Source organism: Giraffa tippelskirchi, chromosome 4 (assembly GCF_054371585.1).
Source record: "Giraffa tippelskirchi isolate mGirTip1 chromosome 4, T2T-mGirTip1v1.2.pri, whole genome shotgun sequence".
NCBI lineage: Eukaryota > Metazoa > Chordata > Mammalia > Artiodactyla > Giraffidae > Giraffa > Giraffa tippelskirchi.
In genome coordinates this window covers 203,955,628-203,974,534 of record NC_137278.1, presented here as the reverse complement: position 1 = coordinate 203,974,534, position 18,907 = coordinate 203,955,628, and the positions used below count along the sequence as shown (strand labels likewise).

At 41.0% G+C, this 18,907-nt stretch overlaps 1 protein-coding gene and 1 long non-coding RNA gene across 5 annotated transcripts in view; one reads left to right on the top strand and one right to left on the bottom strand.

Moving 5' to 3' along the window:
- Positions 1 to 18,907, top strand: part of ENTHD1 (ENTH domain containing 1) — a 91,474-nt gene that overhangs the window by 55,421 nt on the left and 17,146 nt on the right. The window lies entirely within an intron of this gene.
- LOC145545530 (uncharacterized) lies at positions 13,124 to 18,867 on the bottom strand. Its single transcript, XR_014082137.1, has 2 exons — positions 18,395 to 18,867; positions 13,124 to 13,278 (listed from the first exon to the last, which is right to left on the bottom strand). It is a non-coding gene; the product is annotated as an uncharacterized LOC145545530 (long non-coding RNA).

Sequence of the window (18,907 nt, the reverse complement as noted above, 5' to 3'; positions counted from 1 at the left end):
TCTGTCCATCACCAACTCCCGGAGTTTACCCAAACTAGACCAATTTGCATTCCCACCAACAGTGTAGGAGGGTTCCCTTCACTCCACACCCTCTCACAACATCCATTGTTTGTGGATTTTTTGTTTATTCTTTTATTTATTTATTTTTGTTTGTGGATTTTTTGATGATAGTCATTTTGACTGGTGTAAGGTGATACTCATAATTTTGATTTGCATTTCTCTAATAATTGGAAATATTGAACACCTTTCTTGTGCCTCTCAGGCCATCTGTCTATCTTATTTGGAGAAATGTCTATGTAGGTATTCTGCTTATTTTTTGATTGACTTCTTTGTTTTGATGATGTTATGCCTCATGAGCTATAAATTTCGGAGATTAAATCCCCTGTCAATCACATCATTTACAAATATTTTCTTCCAATCTATGGATTGTATTTTCATTTTATTTATTGTTTCCTTTACTGTGCAAAAACATTTGAGTTTAAGTAGGTGCCATTTTTTGTTTTATTTCCATTATTCTGGGAGTCAGAGCAAAAAAGATACTGCTGTGATTTATGTCAGAGAGTGTTCTGCCTATGTTTTCCTCTAGGAGTTTTATTGTGTCCCATCTTTAATCCATTTGAGTTTATTTTTATGTGTGGTGTTAAAGAATGATCTAAATACATTTTTTTAATATGTAGCTGTCCAGTGTTTCCAGCACTATTTTTGTTGAACAGACTGTCTTTCCAACACTATGTAGTCTTGCTTCTTTTGTCATAAGTTAATTGACCAGAAGTGCCTGGGTTTATTTCTGGGCTTTCTATCCTTTTCATTGATCTGCTGCTGCTGCTGCTGCTAAGTCGCTTTAGTCGTGTCCGACTCTGTGCAACCCCATAGACGACAGCCCACCAGGCTCCCCTGTCCCTGGGATTCTCTATTGATCTATATGCCTGTTTTTGTGTCAGTACTACACTGTTTTGCTGACTGTAGCTTTGTAATATACTCTGCAATCAGGCCGTAGGATTCCTGCAGCTCCTTTCATCTTTCCTAAGATTGGTTATTCAGAGTCTTTTGTGTTTTCAAACAAACAAACAGAAAAATTTCATTCTAGTTCTGTGAAAAGTACCATCAGCAATTTGATAAGGATTGCATTGAATCTGTAGATTTCCTTGGATAGTATGGTCATATTAACTATTGATTTTTCCAATCCAAGAACACAGTATATCTTTCCATTTGTTTGTGCCATCTTCAGTTTCTTTCATCGGTGTCTTATAGTTTTTGGAGTACAGGTCTTTTCCCTCCTTAGGTAGATTTATTCCTAGGTATTTTATTCTTTTTGATGCAATGGTAAATGGAATTGTTTGCTTAATTTCTCTTTCTGATATTTCAGAAAGTATACAGTTAGTGTATGTTGTTAGTATATAGAAATGCAACAGATTTCTGTATATTAATTTTGTATCCTGCAATTTTATCAAATTCATTAATGAGCCCTGGTAGTTTTCTGGTAGCAGAAGTTCTTAATTTTAATGAGGTAGAATTACATTCTTTATGATTTGTACTTTTTTGTATCTTGTAATCTAAAAAAATTCTTTCCTGTCTCAAGACCATAAAGGTTAAGATTTTTATAGTTTTTATTTCCACAATTAAACTCTTAATGCAGCTGGAATTGGATTTTGTGTATGGTTGAAGCAGGAGTCCATTTTTACTTCTAAATGGATAACCAGCTGTCCCAACATCAATTATTGAAAAGTCTGTCCTTTCCTTGATGAACTGAAGTACCATCTATAGCCTAAAGCAAGTTTACACATAGGCATGGATTTGTTTCTCAGCTGTCTGTTCTGTTTCACAAGTCATTTGGCTATCCCAGAACCAACGAATACTTTTAATTACTCTACCTTTGTAATAATTCTTGATGACTTTTCCTTTATCAGGAAGAGTCATTGTTTCTTTTCTTTTTTTTTTTTTTTTGACCCTTTGCTTTCCCACATAAAAGCTTGTCATGTTCCTTGGGGAAAAAAAAACCAACAAAAAACGCTTAGAGTTTTTTTTATTGGCTTGCCAATCTTTAAATCAATTTGGAGAAGTGACTTCTTTACAATATCAAATTATTCTGTGTATTTAAGTCTTCTTCACTGAGTTGGCTTCCCTGATAGCTCAGTTGGTAAAGAATCCGCCTGCAATGTAGGAGACCCTGATTCGATTCCTGGGTCAGGAAGATCCCCTGGAGAAAGGATAGACTACCCACTCCAGTATTCTTGGGCTTCCCTTGTGGCTCAGCTGGTAAAGAATCCTCCTGCAATGCAGGAGAACTGGGTTTGATCCCTGGATTGGAAAGATCCCCTGGAGAAGGGAAAGGGTTATCCACTCCAGTATTCTGGCCTGGAGAATTCCATGGACTGTATAGTCCATGGGGTTGCAAAGAGTCAGACATGACTGAGCAACTTTCACTTCACTGTGTTATATTTTATAGTTTTTCCCCATACAAGTCTTATGTATCTTTTGATAGATTTAGCCCTGGGTACTTTATGTATTTTTTGTTGCTACTGTAAAAGATATAATTTTATAAATTGCATGTTCTAACAGTTTGTTGATGATGAAAATGAGTAGAACAAATTTTTGTATATTGATTTTATAGCCTGTAACCTTACTCAACTAATTCTTACCAATTTTCCTGTAGATTCTTCTCGGTTTCTTGTGTTGAAAATCATATCACTTGTGAATGATGGCAGATTTATTTCACATTTGTAAATTGTACCTTGTTTTTCATTTTCGTACCTCACCTTGCTAGGCAGAACCATTCAGGGAGTGCTGAATAGAAAGTATGATTGTGGTCTTCCTAGATTCAGTCTATATCTTAAAGAAAATAATTTCAATATTTTCCATTAAGATAAGTTTACTGTATGTTTTTTGCAGATCTCAATTCTGAATTTGTCAACAATTTTGTCATGAATATGTGTGAATTTGATCCATTTTTAGTATCTATATTGATGGTTGTAGGTTTTTCTCCCTTAAGCTGTTAATTTGGTAAATTAGCTGATTTCCAAATGTTGAAACAACCTTGAATTTCTAGAATACACTCAATTTGGTGATGAGAAATTATCTTTTATATATCTTGCTGGGTTTGATTTGGTAATGTTTTAGTTAGGAGTTTTGCATCTGTATCCATGAGTGAAATCAACCAGGAATGTCTTTTCTCATATTTTCTTTGTTATGTTTTGATACTGAGATGTTGCCAGACTCATAAAAAGATTTGGAAAGTATTTGCTCTTTGTTTATACACTGGAATAATTTGTGTAGGGTTGTTTGTGAGATGATATGAAAGTAGAAAAAGTGTTCTGTACCTTCAATAATGGCGCTGGCAGGACGACTGCAGGCAAGGAAGGCAAATGGGTACCCAGAATACATCTGTCTCCTCATGAAGACAAAGCACTGCCCCCTTTATAATGGATAGGTCCAGTATAATCAACCTGACACCAGGTAATTGGCTGCTTTCCCTGGAAAATGGTGCCAGGCTAGGGATATAGCATTAACTTCCACTCTTAACAGATTGGGCATTCAGCAGCTATGGTAGCCAGGTCACCTTGGTGACAGAAAGCTCATGTTGTTGAACCCATGCATAGTCTCCACCCCTACCACACGGCCAAAGTCCATTGCACAGCCACTAGAGCGACCAAGAGGATGATTGATGTCCATTAAACAGAGCATCTTGCTTGTCTGAGTTTTGAGAGCCTCTTCTGCAGTGAATGTCCTCTGGCAGGCACCTCTGTGGGGCATGAATGTCTTCACACAGTGCGCGCATACACCCTGAAGATTCATCCACGTATTTGTCTCCAATCTTCCAATCTTTTTCTTTCCAGGTCCCTGATAGCCCCCATCGGCCATGAATTGCTTCTTGCCTTCCATGTGAAGTGTGCATCTGTTTGCAATTCTGTCTTCTGGAGGATTTTCCTACTCTTTGAGGGCACTTGTGAGTGAGGCTCTGATTTAGCAGTTAACTACTGCTGGCTACTGCTGGCATTCCTGAGAGTCATCTGTAAACCAGCCCTATACTTTTCTCTCTTACCTGGCAGTTCCACGTGGAGTTAGAGGTGGAAGTTGAGGGAGGAGTAGAAAATAATGGGAGCAGATTCCATGGAGTCTGAGCCATCTGTTTGTATAGTTTCCATATGGGCCTTCTGGCTCGGTCTGGACTCATCTATTCCATTTGATGTTACAATAGAATGCTGCTGTACATGTCCCAGTTCTTTGTCCTGTAGACCAGATAACACCCATTACATGATGGGCACATAGTTGTTTGGTGTCCTGAGGTGTAGGCAAAAGAAGACATGGCTTTACTCCTGAGTCCTAGAGGTCAGCTTTGTGATTTTCCTATTGGAGCCCCCAAGATGCTCTGCTTACCATCTTTCTCTGCATCAGGCACTTGCATTGGTTCAAGGTTATATGATCCAGCTGTCTGAGAAGCTTATGCAGTGGCCTCGGCCTGTGGCAGAATCTTTTCTTGCTGTGATCCCCACTAAAGAATGGCAGTAAATGGGCAGAGCAGCACTCCCAAGTGGTACATGCTGCCTCTGAGATTCCAAGACACCTGTTTTACTGTGATTTGTTCCTTTGTGTTAGATAATTCAAAGGGCAGCAACTTGTCTCTCACTGCTTTATTTTTTTCGGCTGCATCTGGGGTTGCAGCATGTGGGCTCTTGGTGGGATCTAGTTCCCTGAGCAGAGATGGAACCTGGGCCCCCGGCATTGGGAGCACGGAGTCTTAACCACTGGGCCACCAGGGAAGTCCCAACGACTTGTCTGTCACTTTAGAGGGGATATGTTAACATGCAACAGGCCACTGAATACTCTAAAAACTCCCCAGATGTTGCAACCCTACAGCATTCTAAGGATTTATCTCCCACCTCTGCATGCATGAAGCACTAAGAGGGCTTGTTTCTTCCTGCTTATTAAGTCCAGTTAGCATTGTATCATCAGCGTAAAGGACCAGTGTGATGTTCTGTGGGGTATCAAGGAAATCCAGGTCTGTCTGGTCTCTGTTGAAAGAGATTGAAGCAAGACAGTAAAGGTATACTCTGTCTCTGCCACATGAAGACTGATTCTCATTATTAATAGAAGTCTTTAAAGAAATATTTCTAGGTCAATAACTGGACGTAAGATTCCAGGGGCTGTGTTGATTTGCTCTAGGGAAGATACCATAGCTGGAATTACAGCTATGATTGGCATCACCACTTGATTATATTTGCAATAATCTCTAGTCATTCTCCACAGACCATCTGGCTTTTCACCACCCCTATAACTTTTAAGTCTTTGATGGTAGCGCTAATGTCTGCTCTTTCCCAAAAAATATTTTTTGAAATGAGGCAGTGTAATTAGTTCTTGAGGTTTCTACGTGGTCCGTCTAACCATAATAACCTGAACTCCATGGGTTGTGAAACTCAAGTGGGAATTCTGCCAGTTACTAAGTGTATCTATTCCCATTATACATTCTGAGACCTTGGAAATAACTGGAGGTAGGTCTGTGGTTTTACTGGACCCATTGTGAGCTGGAGCCTAGGTTGGAGACATTATGTGTCACCTGATTTCCATAAATCCCTTCTCAGTAGAGCATAATGGCATTGTTGGATCTCCAGAGATTAGCGTCAGTTAAGAGCCAGTATCTAACAAGACTGGGGAGTTCTGTGTGTTTCCCTTTCCAAGGACAGTCACTATTGTAAATGGCTTCGGGTCCTCTAGGGAAGGTTTAGGAGAAGATTTACCATATATACCTGCAGTGGGCATCTTGGGATTCTTTTTCAAGAGGATCTGACCTTCCCCTCGGCTTCAGTTTAGGAATTGAGTAAAAGGCCATGACTTCTCCCATAATGACACTAATTAGGTTTTCCATCTATGTATGTAGAGCAGTGTCTGCAATGTGGGAAGCCTGGAGTCGATCCCTGGATTGGGAAGATCTCCTGGAGAAGGGAGAGGCTACCCACTCCAGTATTCTGACCTGGAGAATTCCATGGACTATATAGTCCTTGGAGTTGCAAAGGGTCGGACACGACCGAGCGACTTTCACTTTCACTTTTTTCATTTTTTCATGTAGAGCAGCACTTCGTAGGCTGCCCACCTGTTTTCTATTCATCTTGTCATTCATCAACCACTACTATATATCCCTGAAAGTAAAAACAAACATACAAACAAAAAACCTGATATCGTTGCATCCCTGTGGCTTGCTATGTTTCTTGTGCCTCGCTTGTCTCTAAGATTCAGCTGTTACCACTCCAGGATGCCATTATCCCCACTGCGATCAGGGAACCCAGTCCCACTGCATCATCCCTGGGTCATCTTTAGCCCGCAGATGACAACCACTGCAAGCTCTGCAGCGATGCCGGTGTGCCGTCACAGCAGTGAAGAGAGTTTGTTCCAGGGCAGTTAGAAGGTGTCTGAGCACACTCTACGTGATAGGTCCCTTCCAACAGTCCCATCTCCCGGAGCCTGTAAGCTTCGTTTTACAGCAGCCAGGGGAGTGTGTTTCTTTTTAAGGCCACGTCTGAGTCCCACACACACAACGTTCTCTCACTCCTTCTCTGGCTGTTGGTGTCGCTCTTTTCAGGTCCTGCTGAAATGTGACAGCCTAGGGAGGCTTTCCTGAACACAGTATTAAAAGCCGAAACTTCACCATCTCCACTGGTACGCCCTCTCCCTCTTCCCTGTTTTATTTTCCCTGTAACACTCAGCATCATCTGATGTGCTATATCACTTGTGTGTCTCCGATTTTGTAAGAAAATCGTTTGATCTGGGGGTTTTGTGGACCACTCAGGGTATGGTGACTCTGCCATCACCTGAGCTCTGACTGTGAACTCTGCTCTTCGCCACTTCCAGGTGTATATGACGCTGTTTAGGCCGTTGCTCGTGGGTTAGGTTCATTGCATTCATGGTTTCCATTCTGAGGGCGGTTGCTCCATGCTTTCACGTTTCCCTGAAAGTGTCTTTCTATCAATCATTGGAGTATTGCAAAGCGTATTTTTAATTAGAGAAATGACTACAGAAATTTGAGTGGTTCTCAACATAGTAACTGTGTATTATATGGTTGGTGAAGAAATACAGTTAAAACCTTTTTTGAAATTTAATTGTTCCCACCTTATTAACTTCAAAAATCTGGAAAACGTGATTCGTGCATGAAAAATTGACATGAATGGAACTGTGAAAGTTCTTACTAAAATGAATAGGGCAAAGCCACAGCCATCTGCAGAAGTCAATTAAATAATTAAAAGACTAGAAGGATGGTAACTGTATTTAAAGATGTCACCTTTTATTTGTCATGCAGTGGCCGACTCTTTTCATCATTGCAATGATTAAAAGAAACACTGACTTTTGAATTATTTATGCACGTTAGATCAAGAGCCATCCCACCTAAATCTTTTTCTACATTACTAACAAGTGCATGTATTATAAAAATATCATATAACTCTCTGAGATTTCAAATTAGGAGAAACAGTCTTAATGTAAACTAAGGTGACAGGTTCTTTATCAAATGACTGTGACACTTGAGGTGTATACGTCCCAATTTGACTTTATTTGAGTGAAACAGATGGCTGTGTATCTATTTCCAAGTGAGTACATTATGCATCCTACAGCTATTTACTGAATACCTACTGTGTGTCGGGCCCTGTGCCAACTGCTGGATATGCAGTGGTGACAAGATCCCTGAGTTTATGTAGCTTCCAGTCCAGGATCTAATCAGGACTGATGAGGTCTGCAGATAGATGAGGTAAGTGTCGAGATAGAGAGTGGGCAGGGAAGCACACGAGAGGGCACCTGACTCTGGCTTCAGGTGTGAGAGGAGACTTTCTAGAGAAGGTGATGTTCAGGGACCTGAAGGGTAGTAATGACCAAACTGTCAGCACTGGTGTCGTGTGTGTGCTGGGTATACTTTTATGCACTTTAATTCATTTACTCTTCAAAACTGTCTTATGAGATACATGAAGAAAATCCACACAGAATTTTTGAATAACTTTGCCCAAGGTTACAGAGCTCGGAAATAGCAAAGTCAGGATTTAGAGCAAAATAGTCTGATCCCTGAGCCTATGCTGATGTGTTTCAAACCTTTTAACTGTGATCTGCAGTCAGAAATGCCTTTTGTGTAATGACCCAGTACACACAAACACACACCAGAAACAGTAGTGTTGCAATAGTTATTGGAAATGTACTCTGATCCATTCTATTTTATTCTAGACAGTTTTTTTTTTTAAATATTGGACGTGACCTACAAAATCGATCTCATAACTTACTAACAGATCACAACCTGCAGTGTGAAAAACACTTCACTACACTGTTTTGCCTATTGCACAGAATCAGCCAGACTAAGTGAGGAAAGAAGAGAATATCTCAGGTTGAGGGAACGTGTGTGAGAGGACAAGAGGATAGGATAAGAGGAAGTTGGAAAGGGATTGGTGATCTTTTACCAGAGACCTCACGCAGCTCCCCAGCCCTCCCACCAACTGAATACACGGTGAGCAGTCAGCAGTCTGTTACCTGAAAAAAGGCCTCGCCAGAACCCAGCTATCTTGGTACCCTGACCTCAGACTTCACCCTCTAGAACTGTGAGAGAGAAGTTTCTGTTGTTTCTAAGCTACCCAGTTTGTGGTACTGTGTTATCACAACCCTAATGGACTAGGGCAAGCGTGTGCTGGAGGAGTTTCAGTTGTGTCTGGATAATGATGGGGAGCTTTTGAAGTGATTTAAGCAAGGACATGAGATAACCAGATCTTCCTTGTTTTTTAGAAAGATGACTGTGGATGTGGTGTAAAGAAAAGATTGGAGGAGGACAAGTTAGGAAGAGCAATCGGGTCAAAACAGAACTAGAGACTAAGAACATTTCTAAAATGCAGCTCTGATCTGGTCAGAATTCTGAGAAGCTCCCCTTAGGATAAAGTCTAACACCTTAGCCTGGTGGATAAGCTCCTTCCTCATGGGCCTCTGCTTTCCTCTGCAGCCTACCTTTTACCTCCTTCCTCCTCCATCATACACAGTGGTCTAGCAATGGATGCTGAGCAACTTGCCAAAATGCTGTGTTCTCTCACACTTTGCATATGCCCCTTCCTCTGTTCTCCATTCCTATTCATTTGAATCTTTGGGGTTCAGCTAAATGTTGCTTCTTCCAGGAAACCTTTCCTGACATGCTGAAGACAGGGTTATTGCTCCTTCTCTGGACTTTCCGGTCCCACCACTTCATGGCAAATAGATGGGGGAAAATGGAAACAGTGGCAGATTTTATTTTCTTGGGATCCAAAATCACTGTGACAGTGACTGCAGCCGCGAAATTAAAAGACATTTGCTTCTTGGAAGAAAAGCTGTGACAAACCTAGACAGCATATTAAAAATCAGAGACATCACTTTGCCAACAAAGGTCCGTCTAGTCAAAGCTATGGTTCTTCCAGTACAGATATGGAACTTTTTCACAACTTTAATGTGTATGGATGTGAGAGTTGGGCCATAAAGAAGGCTGAGCACCGAAGAATTGATGCTTTTAAAATGTGGTGCTGGAGAAGACTCTTGAAAGTCCCTTGGACAGCAAAAAGATCCAACCAGTCAATCCTAAAGAAAATCAACCCTGAATATTCATTGGAAGGCCTGATGCTAAAGCTGAAGTCCTAATACTTTGGCCACCTGATGCGAAGAGCCAGCTTATTGGAAAAGACCCCGATGCTGGGAAAGATTGAGGACAAGAGAAGGAGCTGACAGAAGATGAGATGGTTGGATGGCATCACCAAGTCAATGGACATGAGTTTGAGCAAACTCCAGGAGATAGTGAAGGACAGAGAAGCCTGGCATGCTGCAGTTCATGGGGTTGCAAAGAGTCAGACATGACTTAGCAACTGAACAACAACAATAACAAAATATAAACCAAGGGGAAATGCATTATGGAGAGAAGCAAAAGGACCAGTGATGAGGCTCTGGAGACCGTCCAAATGACCATGGCTGAGGCAGGGCAGTGTCTGTGGAGAAAAGTGGGCAAATTTGACATACAGTTTAGAGTTCAGCCCTGAGGATCTCCTGATGGTCAGTTGTCAGCATGAGGAAAAGGATGGAAACAAAGATGATTCCTAGTTTCCTGCCTTTGTGAAGTGAATATGTGATGGTGCCATTTACTGAGAAGGGGAGGATAGGAGAGAACAGGTTTGGGGATATAGTAAGAGTTGCATTTTGGAGTTCTATATTTGTTTTGGAAATATTGACTATCAGTACACTAGAATAACTGAGTTCCACCTTAGATGATTATTTTTCCTATTTCTTTAATCAGTCTTTCCTTGAGACACCTAATTAAAGATTCTATGTGTGCCTTCTGGATAGTGGTTATGTCTGCAGTGCATTTCAGAGATCTGAGAATTTTATTACTATTTTAAAAAGCATGGCACACCTTGAATGTAGGTCATCATCAAACATGCCCAATCCCTTAATAAGATTCAGAGAGAAATCTAGTAGTTAATCATTTTGCCCTTCTTGTTGATCACAGTCCAGCATATCCAACATGTTCAAGCTACAGCTTTGTTTCCCTGAAGTTAGCAGTTTTAACAAAATAGAAATAGTGGTGCTTGATTTTCCCTCTTCATGTTACTATCAATACCGTCTGTATACAGGGCATGTCTTGGGAGGGAGCTAATGCCATATGCCATGAGTCTCCACACACACCACCCCCTTTGGAGGAGCAGTGAAGAGACTGCTACTCACTGACCCCAGTCCCAGTGAGAGGGGCTCTGAGATATATTCCCTGGAATTGGAGAACCGGTGCCTGACTCATACCTGAAATTTTAGCTAGGATCTGACTCTGGCCTGGAGAGAGAGACACTGACCAGTCATGTTGGCAGTAAAGCCACTGAGGCCTGATGAGTTGGTTTTGGCCTGTGCCCCAGAGTTGATCAGAGTGGGGGGCTGCCCAGAGGTGGCTTTGGCAGGACGGAGAGCCATCGTGGTCATCTTGGGTCCTGTCCAGTAGGGCTGCCTGGAGGGCAGAGAGACCTCAGCAGAACGAGCAGCGACCACCAACAGTATGTGACCACAGCAGGGGCCAGTGAGGAAGAGACAGACCTTTGTCCCTCACCCACCCCTGTTTGAGCACTGGAGAGGAGCTGAGCTCCGAGGGGAGAGCTTTGTTCCTTTAAGTCGACCTCCAGAAGACAGAGGGAAAGAAAAGTAAAAGAGGGGCCGGAGCGAAAGCCAGGTGGGACAGCCCCTGGTGTGCGGGGGAGCCTCTGCGGTACTTGAGAATGACTGACTCACTGTGGGGCAGGCAGCTGGAGACCGGAAGGAGAGTTGGAGCTCTGGATACTTGGACGAAGACTCTCTCACTCCTCGCATCCATACTGTCTCTCTTTCATCTCTGTGCTGTGCTTCTGAATCTTTGGACCTGTCTTCCAGTTCCCAATTTTCTCTTCACCTGGAGTTAATCTGCTGCTTAAATCAACCAATTACATTTAAATTTTCAGTTGTTTTATTTTTCATTTTTAGAGGAGGGCATGCAACCCACTCCAGTATCCTTGCCTGGAGAATCTCCATGGACAGAGGAGCCTGGTGGGCTACAGTCCATGGGGTCGCTAAGAGTCGGACAACTGAGCGACTTCACTTTCAATTTTCCCTTTCATGCACTGGAGAAGGAAACGGCAACCCACTCCAGTGTTCTTGCCTGGAGAATCCCAGGGACAGCGGAGCCTGGTGGGCTGCCATCTATGGGGTCGCACAGAGTCGGACACGACTGAAGCGACTTAGCAGCAGCAGAACTACTTGGTTTTATTTATTTATTTACTTTTAGCCACGCCCTGTGACATGCGGGATGGGGGATCTTAGTTCCTCACCAAGGGATTGAACCTGCACCCCCTGCATTGGAAGTGCAGAATCTTAACCACTGGACCAACAGGAAAGGCCTTTGTTTCTATTTCTATAATTTCTTATTTCTTGCTCATGTTTTCAAGCTTTTATTTCTTTATAGAAGTTAAATATATCTGTGGTCATTTTATCTTCTGTATTTTATAATTCCAATGAATTAACAATGTCTGAAGGCTTTGCTGATCTAATTCTGCTGACTTTTGTATTTTCAAGCCCAGCGCACAGTACATGATCCATCCTCAATATATTCATTGCAAAAATGAATGAATGAAAACACGTGAAATAAAAAGAGCAAAGGAAACAATAGATAAATTATAATACAGTGTTGTAAATCATATTATCAAAATGTAAGCTGTGGAGGAAATAGGTGAAGGAGATTAAGAGGTACAAACCTCCAGTTATAAGTAAGCTAGCTATGGGAGTGTAGCATACAGCATAAGGAATACGTCAATAGTATTGTAATAACTTTATATGGAGACAGATGGTTACGAGACTGGTCATGGTGGTCATTTCATAATGTATGCCAATGTCAAAGCACTATGTAGTACACTTGAAGCTCACATAATATTGTACATCAATTATATTTCAATTAAAATGCATATATATATGTATAAGCAGAGAGCTGTAAGAACAAGGACCATCCCCCTCTGCCAAAGGAAGATAAACAATACCTAGCATCTTAGGTATTCTGTAAGGTGTTTTCCAAAGGGACATATATAATATGTGAAGTGTTAATAGATGAGAGGTTTTTGTGTGTGCTTATTTTGAGTAACTCATGCTTCATGAGAAATAGCAGTTGCTTTTGAATTCACAATTTAAATTATATTTAAAGGTTTGTTGCAGTATTTCAGACTTAGGTATGATTTTTACTCAGTGTTGAGGTGAAAAATAGTCTATCACTGGTCTGTGCATCTGTGGGGAAAATGTTTGACAGCTGTAGGTCTTCATCGTCATCTTTCCCCAGCACACCAGCTCCTGTGTTCTCAGATACAAGAACCGGTGCTCACAAAGTCTTGCGTTATGCTTTGTGGTCTGCGAATGCAGAAGTTTCTGGGGGGAAGGGAGATTCCCTGGTGTGTTCAGGTCCTCACCTGCTTCCAGACAGGGCCATGGCAGCAAGTCCCTCATAATGCCACTTCTTTAGACTGTCCTGGAATAACAGTACCTGTTTACTACATTTGTTTACTGTGGGCCAGGTACCATTTCAAACATTGCGTTATGTTTAAGTCAATCCGAGTTAGACCTATGACCCAGTTCTGCTTAATATTTTACTCTCCTGGAGTCACATGCAGGGTTTTATTGTAATTATAAGGATTGGTTGGATGGTCACAAACTCTTGCGCCTTCAGGCACCTGCCCGTTGCAGTCAGCCTGGAGTATGCTCTGTAGCACGTGGAGACCTTGGCCTGCCAGAGACCGGATCCACTTAAACTCTAGCCTAAAAGACAGAAAACATCACTATAGGTAATGATCACCAGCTTCCCGAAGATATTTAGAGCTTCAGTTTTGATAATGATAATCTGTTAAGGGAAATTAGGGTTTTTATTATTGGTGAGACCATAACTACGGTGTAAAATTTAATAATAAGCATCCAGTACCTATTTTATTGGATTGGCCAAAAAGTTTATTCAGGCTTTTCCTTGCTATGTTACAGGAAAACCCTAACATACTTTCTGACCAACCCAATATAATCCAATCATTATGATCCATTTTCTTTTTTGGGGGGAAGAGGATGAAATTAACAACTATTTATTGCTGTGATCATCCTATCTCTTCTCCTAGTGTTTTTATCAATGACAGTGCACACTGGCTTTTAAGACCACTGTCCCTGAGTTCCCTTGCCAGAGGTGCTAATTTATTTGGTCTCGGTGTAACCTGACCCAGGGGAGTTTTAAAAGCTCCCCTGGTGGTACAATCAACTTAGCAAAATGTTGGGCAGGATTTATTCATGTTGAACATACAGTAGTACAGTTCTGTGAGGTCACGACAAACACTGACACCTTCGGTCCTGAATCCCTACTCCTGGGAAACGGGCTCAGGTTCCCATGATCTCTGGTCACAACATCACCGCCAGCCAATCAACACATAACTTTGTTTTATGTGTGTTCCTGTCTCAAGACACTTTATTTTATACAGTTGCTTCATTAGCATTGAACTCACAGCTCACAGCATAACATTACAGTCCATTTTCATGGCCTGAAAGTCTTCAGCTGTCCCATTTGATGATTTTTAAAGAAAAGCACCTTTAAATGTGTCCATATCTCTATTTTTCTATGCAAAGCTAAGCCATTACCTCAAATATATATCAAAAGAAGTAGTAAATATACTTGGCATATTTCATAACTATAATTCCTAATATATTTCCTTATTTTAATATTTGGATATAATATATACTACAGTTAAGTATGATGATACATGATAAAAAATTCTCAGAATCTACAACTGTGTGTATATACATCCCCCCTAAACACACAGGTACATACACACACTTAACATAGATCGTAGGGAGAGTGTAGCTATGCTACCTTATAATGATTATTTGGGGCTTTATGTATATATTGTAAGGTAAATATATTAAGATTTTCATGTCAAACATGTTATTTAAGTTTCACATTAAATATCCATTTTAAATTAATAGCTTGTCTATTTTAAACAAATATATTAATGAGCAATTCAAATCACCCCTCTGTGTTAATAATTTATAACTGTGGCCTCTTAGCAAAATGTCCTTATTATCTTCAGGTCCCATTTTCTCTGATTAACATAATTACTAAAGTAGAAGCTCCTTTAGTTACACAATTTTAAACTACAGAAAGATGTGGCATCCATCTTTTGTCATGCTTGCCAGCTCTCTGCTTTGTAGCTGTAATTAGATACTGTGTATCAGACCAACAGGAGAATTGATCACAGCAATAGCACTGTTGGAATATAACACCCATTATTAGATCCACAGTATAATAGAATATAAAATAATTTGCAATGATAATAGTACCTGAAACAAGGCAGTGGAATTATTGAAAATTGTAAAAGAGCTACCAGGATGGGAATGTTCCTGTCTGTAGGCAAAGTTTCTCAACTCAGAATTAAATCTGATGTTCTCTTTTAAAAATGATTTCATCATTGTCTCTGAACCAGCAAAAACATTTTCCAGTACTTTCGGCAGCAGAGCTACTTCTCTTTTGTCCTTAGGCTCAAAGGATGGAGTTGTGTTGTTGGCTGTCTTTTTTTCTTCCCTTGCTTCAGGCATTTTGGTGATAGTCTGTATTTAAATTTGCTGTCTGATGTCCTACATAGGGAATAAGCTTCTTCCTAAAGATAACTATCAAGAATATCCAAACCAGTTTTAATATGACTGACATTTCAAGGTCCTATTTTGCATTAATCAAATATTTTAGCAGGTGTAAAGCATTGTTACAATAAAGAAACTGGGTACAGTCTCATAATTTAATTCTAGACTTCCCATCCAGGAGTCTGCTGGATAGATACTTGAGAATAAAGCTTTTTGACATTCAGGTTTAAATGGAAAGAAAATGAGAAACCAGATAAAGCAAGCCAACCAAATTAATTCACTCTGTATTCCTCTCTGCCTTTTCAGTGGAACTCACAGAAATTCTCTCCCAGAGAAATTTGGGAATCCTTCATGAAACAGTCCCTTTAGTGTTTTAGTGTTTACAGAATATCCACTGTTGTGCTTTGTGTTCGAGCATAAAAAGACAAACCTTTTGCTGTTCTCCATCAAACCCTCACAGGTTCTCCTGGGCTTCAGAAAATTTTCCATAAATGCTATTCTTTCTTCGTATGAATTGAAGAAAAAAATCTACCCCACCTACGCCCTTTCCTGGGAGAAGACAAACAGGCACAGATACATAGGCCAACTGTGTACTTAACTCCGTCCCCCTCTGCAGGGTCCCACATCCCTAAAGGCAGCCCCAGGGACAAATGGCCTGATCCCAAAGCTCCAGTCACTTCAGTTATGCACCATTACAACAGCTGTTGGTCAAGAAGTACTTGGTGCAGCTGGGTCTCTTTATTCCTTCTCACATTCCCCTAATAAAAAGAGCATTGACTTAGAAATCAGGAATCTGGGGTTCCGGTCCTACTTCTGCCCTTGAATCATTTTGTGAGCCTGACAAGTCACCTGACCTCTAGAAATCTCAGGTTCTCCTGTGTATCACAAAAGGACTGAATTAGAATGTCCTCTAAGACCTCTCTTGTCCTCCACTCAAGTTCCTTTTAACAACTGGATCATCCAGATAAAGGTTCCTTGAACAAACATTTATCAAATGAGTGTTAGGCACTCTGCCAGTAACTTATGGATGGAACAAGTTGAACACGATATGTGCCATGAGTGGGTGTGCAAACTCTAGGGAGTGCCAGAGCTGTCAACAAGCTCTAACGAGGTGTCAACAACAAGATTTGTTTATTGCTGACATCAGAGCTTAGTGCCTACCACATACTAATACTTAATAAATATTTGTCAAATGAATGAATAATATTTGAAATATAAATGTGTGTGCATATTAAAAAGCAGAGACATTACTTTGCCAACAAAGGTCCGTCTAGTTAAGGCTATGGTTTTTCCAGTAGTCATGTATGGATGTGAGAGTTGGATGGTGAAGAAAGCTGAGTGCCGCAGAATTGATGCTTTTGAACTGTGATGTTGGAGAGGACTCTTGGGAGTCCCTTGGATTGCAAGGAGATCCAACCAGTCCATCCTAAAGGAGATCAGTCCTGGGTGTTCATTGGAAGGACTGATGTTGAAGCTGAAATTCCAATACTTTGGCCACCTCATGCGAAGAGTTGACTCATTGGAAAAGACCCTGATGCTGGGAAGGACTGGGGGCAGGAGGAGAAGGGGATGACAAAGGATGAGATGGCTGGATGGCATCACTGACTCGATGGACCTGAGTTTGGGTAAACTCCGGGTGTTCGTGATGGACAGGGAGGCCTGGTGTACTGTGATTCATGGGGTTGCAAAGAGTCGGACACGACTGAGCGACTGAACTGAACTGATGTGTATGCATGCTCAGTCGTGTCCGACTCTTCACGACCTCATGGGCTATAAATATTTGAAATGATAAGTGAAAACAAGAATATTCACATTGTATCATTCAGAACAAAGAAAAGGATTCATTTTAACTTGGAGGATATAGAAAGGATTTCACCAAGGAGGCAGTATTTGAATTGAGTTTAGAAGAGTCGAAAGGTTTTTGATAGAGAAGAAGGGTAAGGATGAGGATGTTCTAGACTGAAGGAAGAGCACAGAGAGATATGAAACCAGAGACATGAAAGTGTATGTCCACCTAATGGCCATCAGCCTGGAAGCTGGAATCAGGTATAAAAAGGGAGGAGCATTTTAGGCAGAAGGAACAACATGGGCGAAGACTTGGTACTGGAAAGAAACATGGTGAATGTGAAGAACTGGGAGAGGTTAAGCAGAATCATACCGTTTTAGAAAGAGTGTGCTGCAGTCCACGGAGTGGCAAAGATTTGGACACGACTTGGCAACTGCACAGCAACAACAGTACGAAATGAAACGAGAGGTTAAATGGGGACTGATTTATAAAGAGCTTTGTAAGCCCTGTTAAGAAGTTTGAAGACGTACTGGAAAGAAGTGCAATGAGCAGGTTTTCAGTTTGGAAAGGCCACTCTGGCTGTACTGTGCAGAATGAGCTGAGGGAACAGGCAGGGAGACCTCTTAGAGGTGGTAGTAGCAACTGTGCTCCAAAATAACCTGCATGACTAGGAAGTTGATGGTCATATTAATAGAGTTCAAACAAGCACCCAAGGGTGAGGAGGCTGGAGGGTAGTAAGACCACCCTGTACAGAGAGATGGGTATGTATTGGGGGCTAGAACTCAGCAGAAGTCAGAGCTGAGAATTAAAATGTGTGAATTACTTGCATACAGGTGATGGATCTCGTCCTCCTTTAAGAGCAGTAACAGGTGACATCGCCCTGGGATATGGTAGAGGCAGAAGAGAAAGGGGCCAGAGATAGACTGTCTACATTTTAGAGGAAACAGAGCCGGGGAAGAATATTGAAAAGATTGCTTAGTGAGATGAAGGAATGCCAGCAGAGTTCACTGGAAGCATCCACAGAGGAATGAGTTTCAAGGTGTCTTAAGATTTCAGTTTCCTTCTTTCTTTAGATTTAGGTGGAGTATTATTATGAATATTGTCATCAGAAAGTCACTGTCATTCTGAATTATCTTAGTTTACATGTTGCTAAATTTCAAGATGATTTCATTACTTACAGAAAGACTTTTCTCCTAAGAAAAATGAAAGTCAATGGAAAAATATGTGACTAAAATTCACTTCTTAGCCACGCTTTTATGTAAACATGGTGAGGCACATACACACTTTGGGATACCATTGATCTCATATTCTACTAAGAATATATTGATCTTTTTAACAGAAACTTTATCCACTAGATATAACATGACCATATGCAAATCTGGAATATTTTAGATGTTATTTTTATCTACCAATTTTCTGTTTCCTTTAATCACTATTAAGTAGTTAAACTATATTCAATTTAAAAAACAAAGCCATTACCTTTTTTATCCTTGTGCTTCAGTTTGGCCTTCCACTCAACAAGCGTTTATCAGACACATCCTGTGGGAATGGCACTGTTGGGTGCTGGGGCACAAAGGAAACTCGTAGTAAGTTCTCCTCAATGAACCTGTTTTCAGGTAGGCAGCCGGACTTGTATCAATAGGTAACGAGATGAAGTGTTACAACTGCTCACAGGGCTCCTAAGATAAACAATAATAGGATAGAGCAAGGAAAGACGAGATCAGGGCAAGCTTTGTAGAGAATGTGAGAGTTGAACTGAGTTTTTAAGTATGAAAATGGCCGGAGGTGAGAGGGCTGGGGGGAAAACGGAATTCCTGGTAGAGGTAATGACTTAGGCTTCTTGAACTGTCTGATTCTGTGGTGAACCAGCAGCACTTCTGCCCAGGTTAGCCTCCAACTGTGGGTGAAATGGGAAAGATGGTTAGAGTCAAAGAAAAATTGCTTTTCATTATAATGACTCAGAGCCTGACAATGATCACAATGAGCATCTCC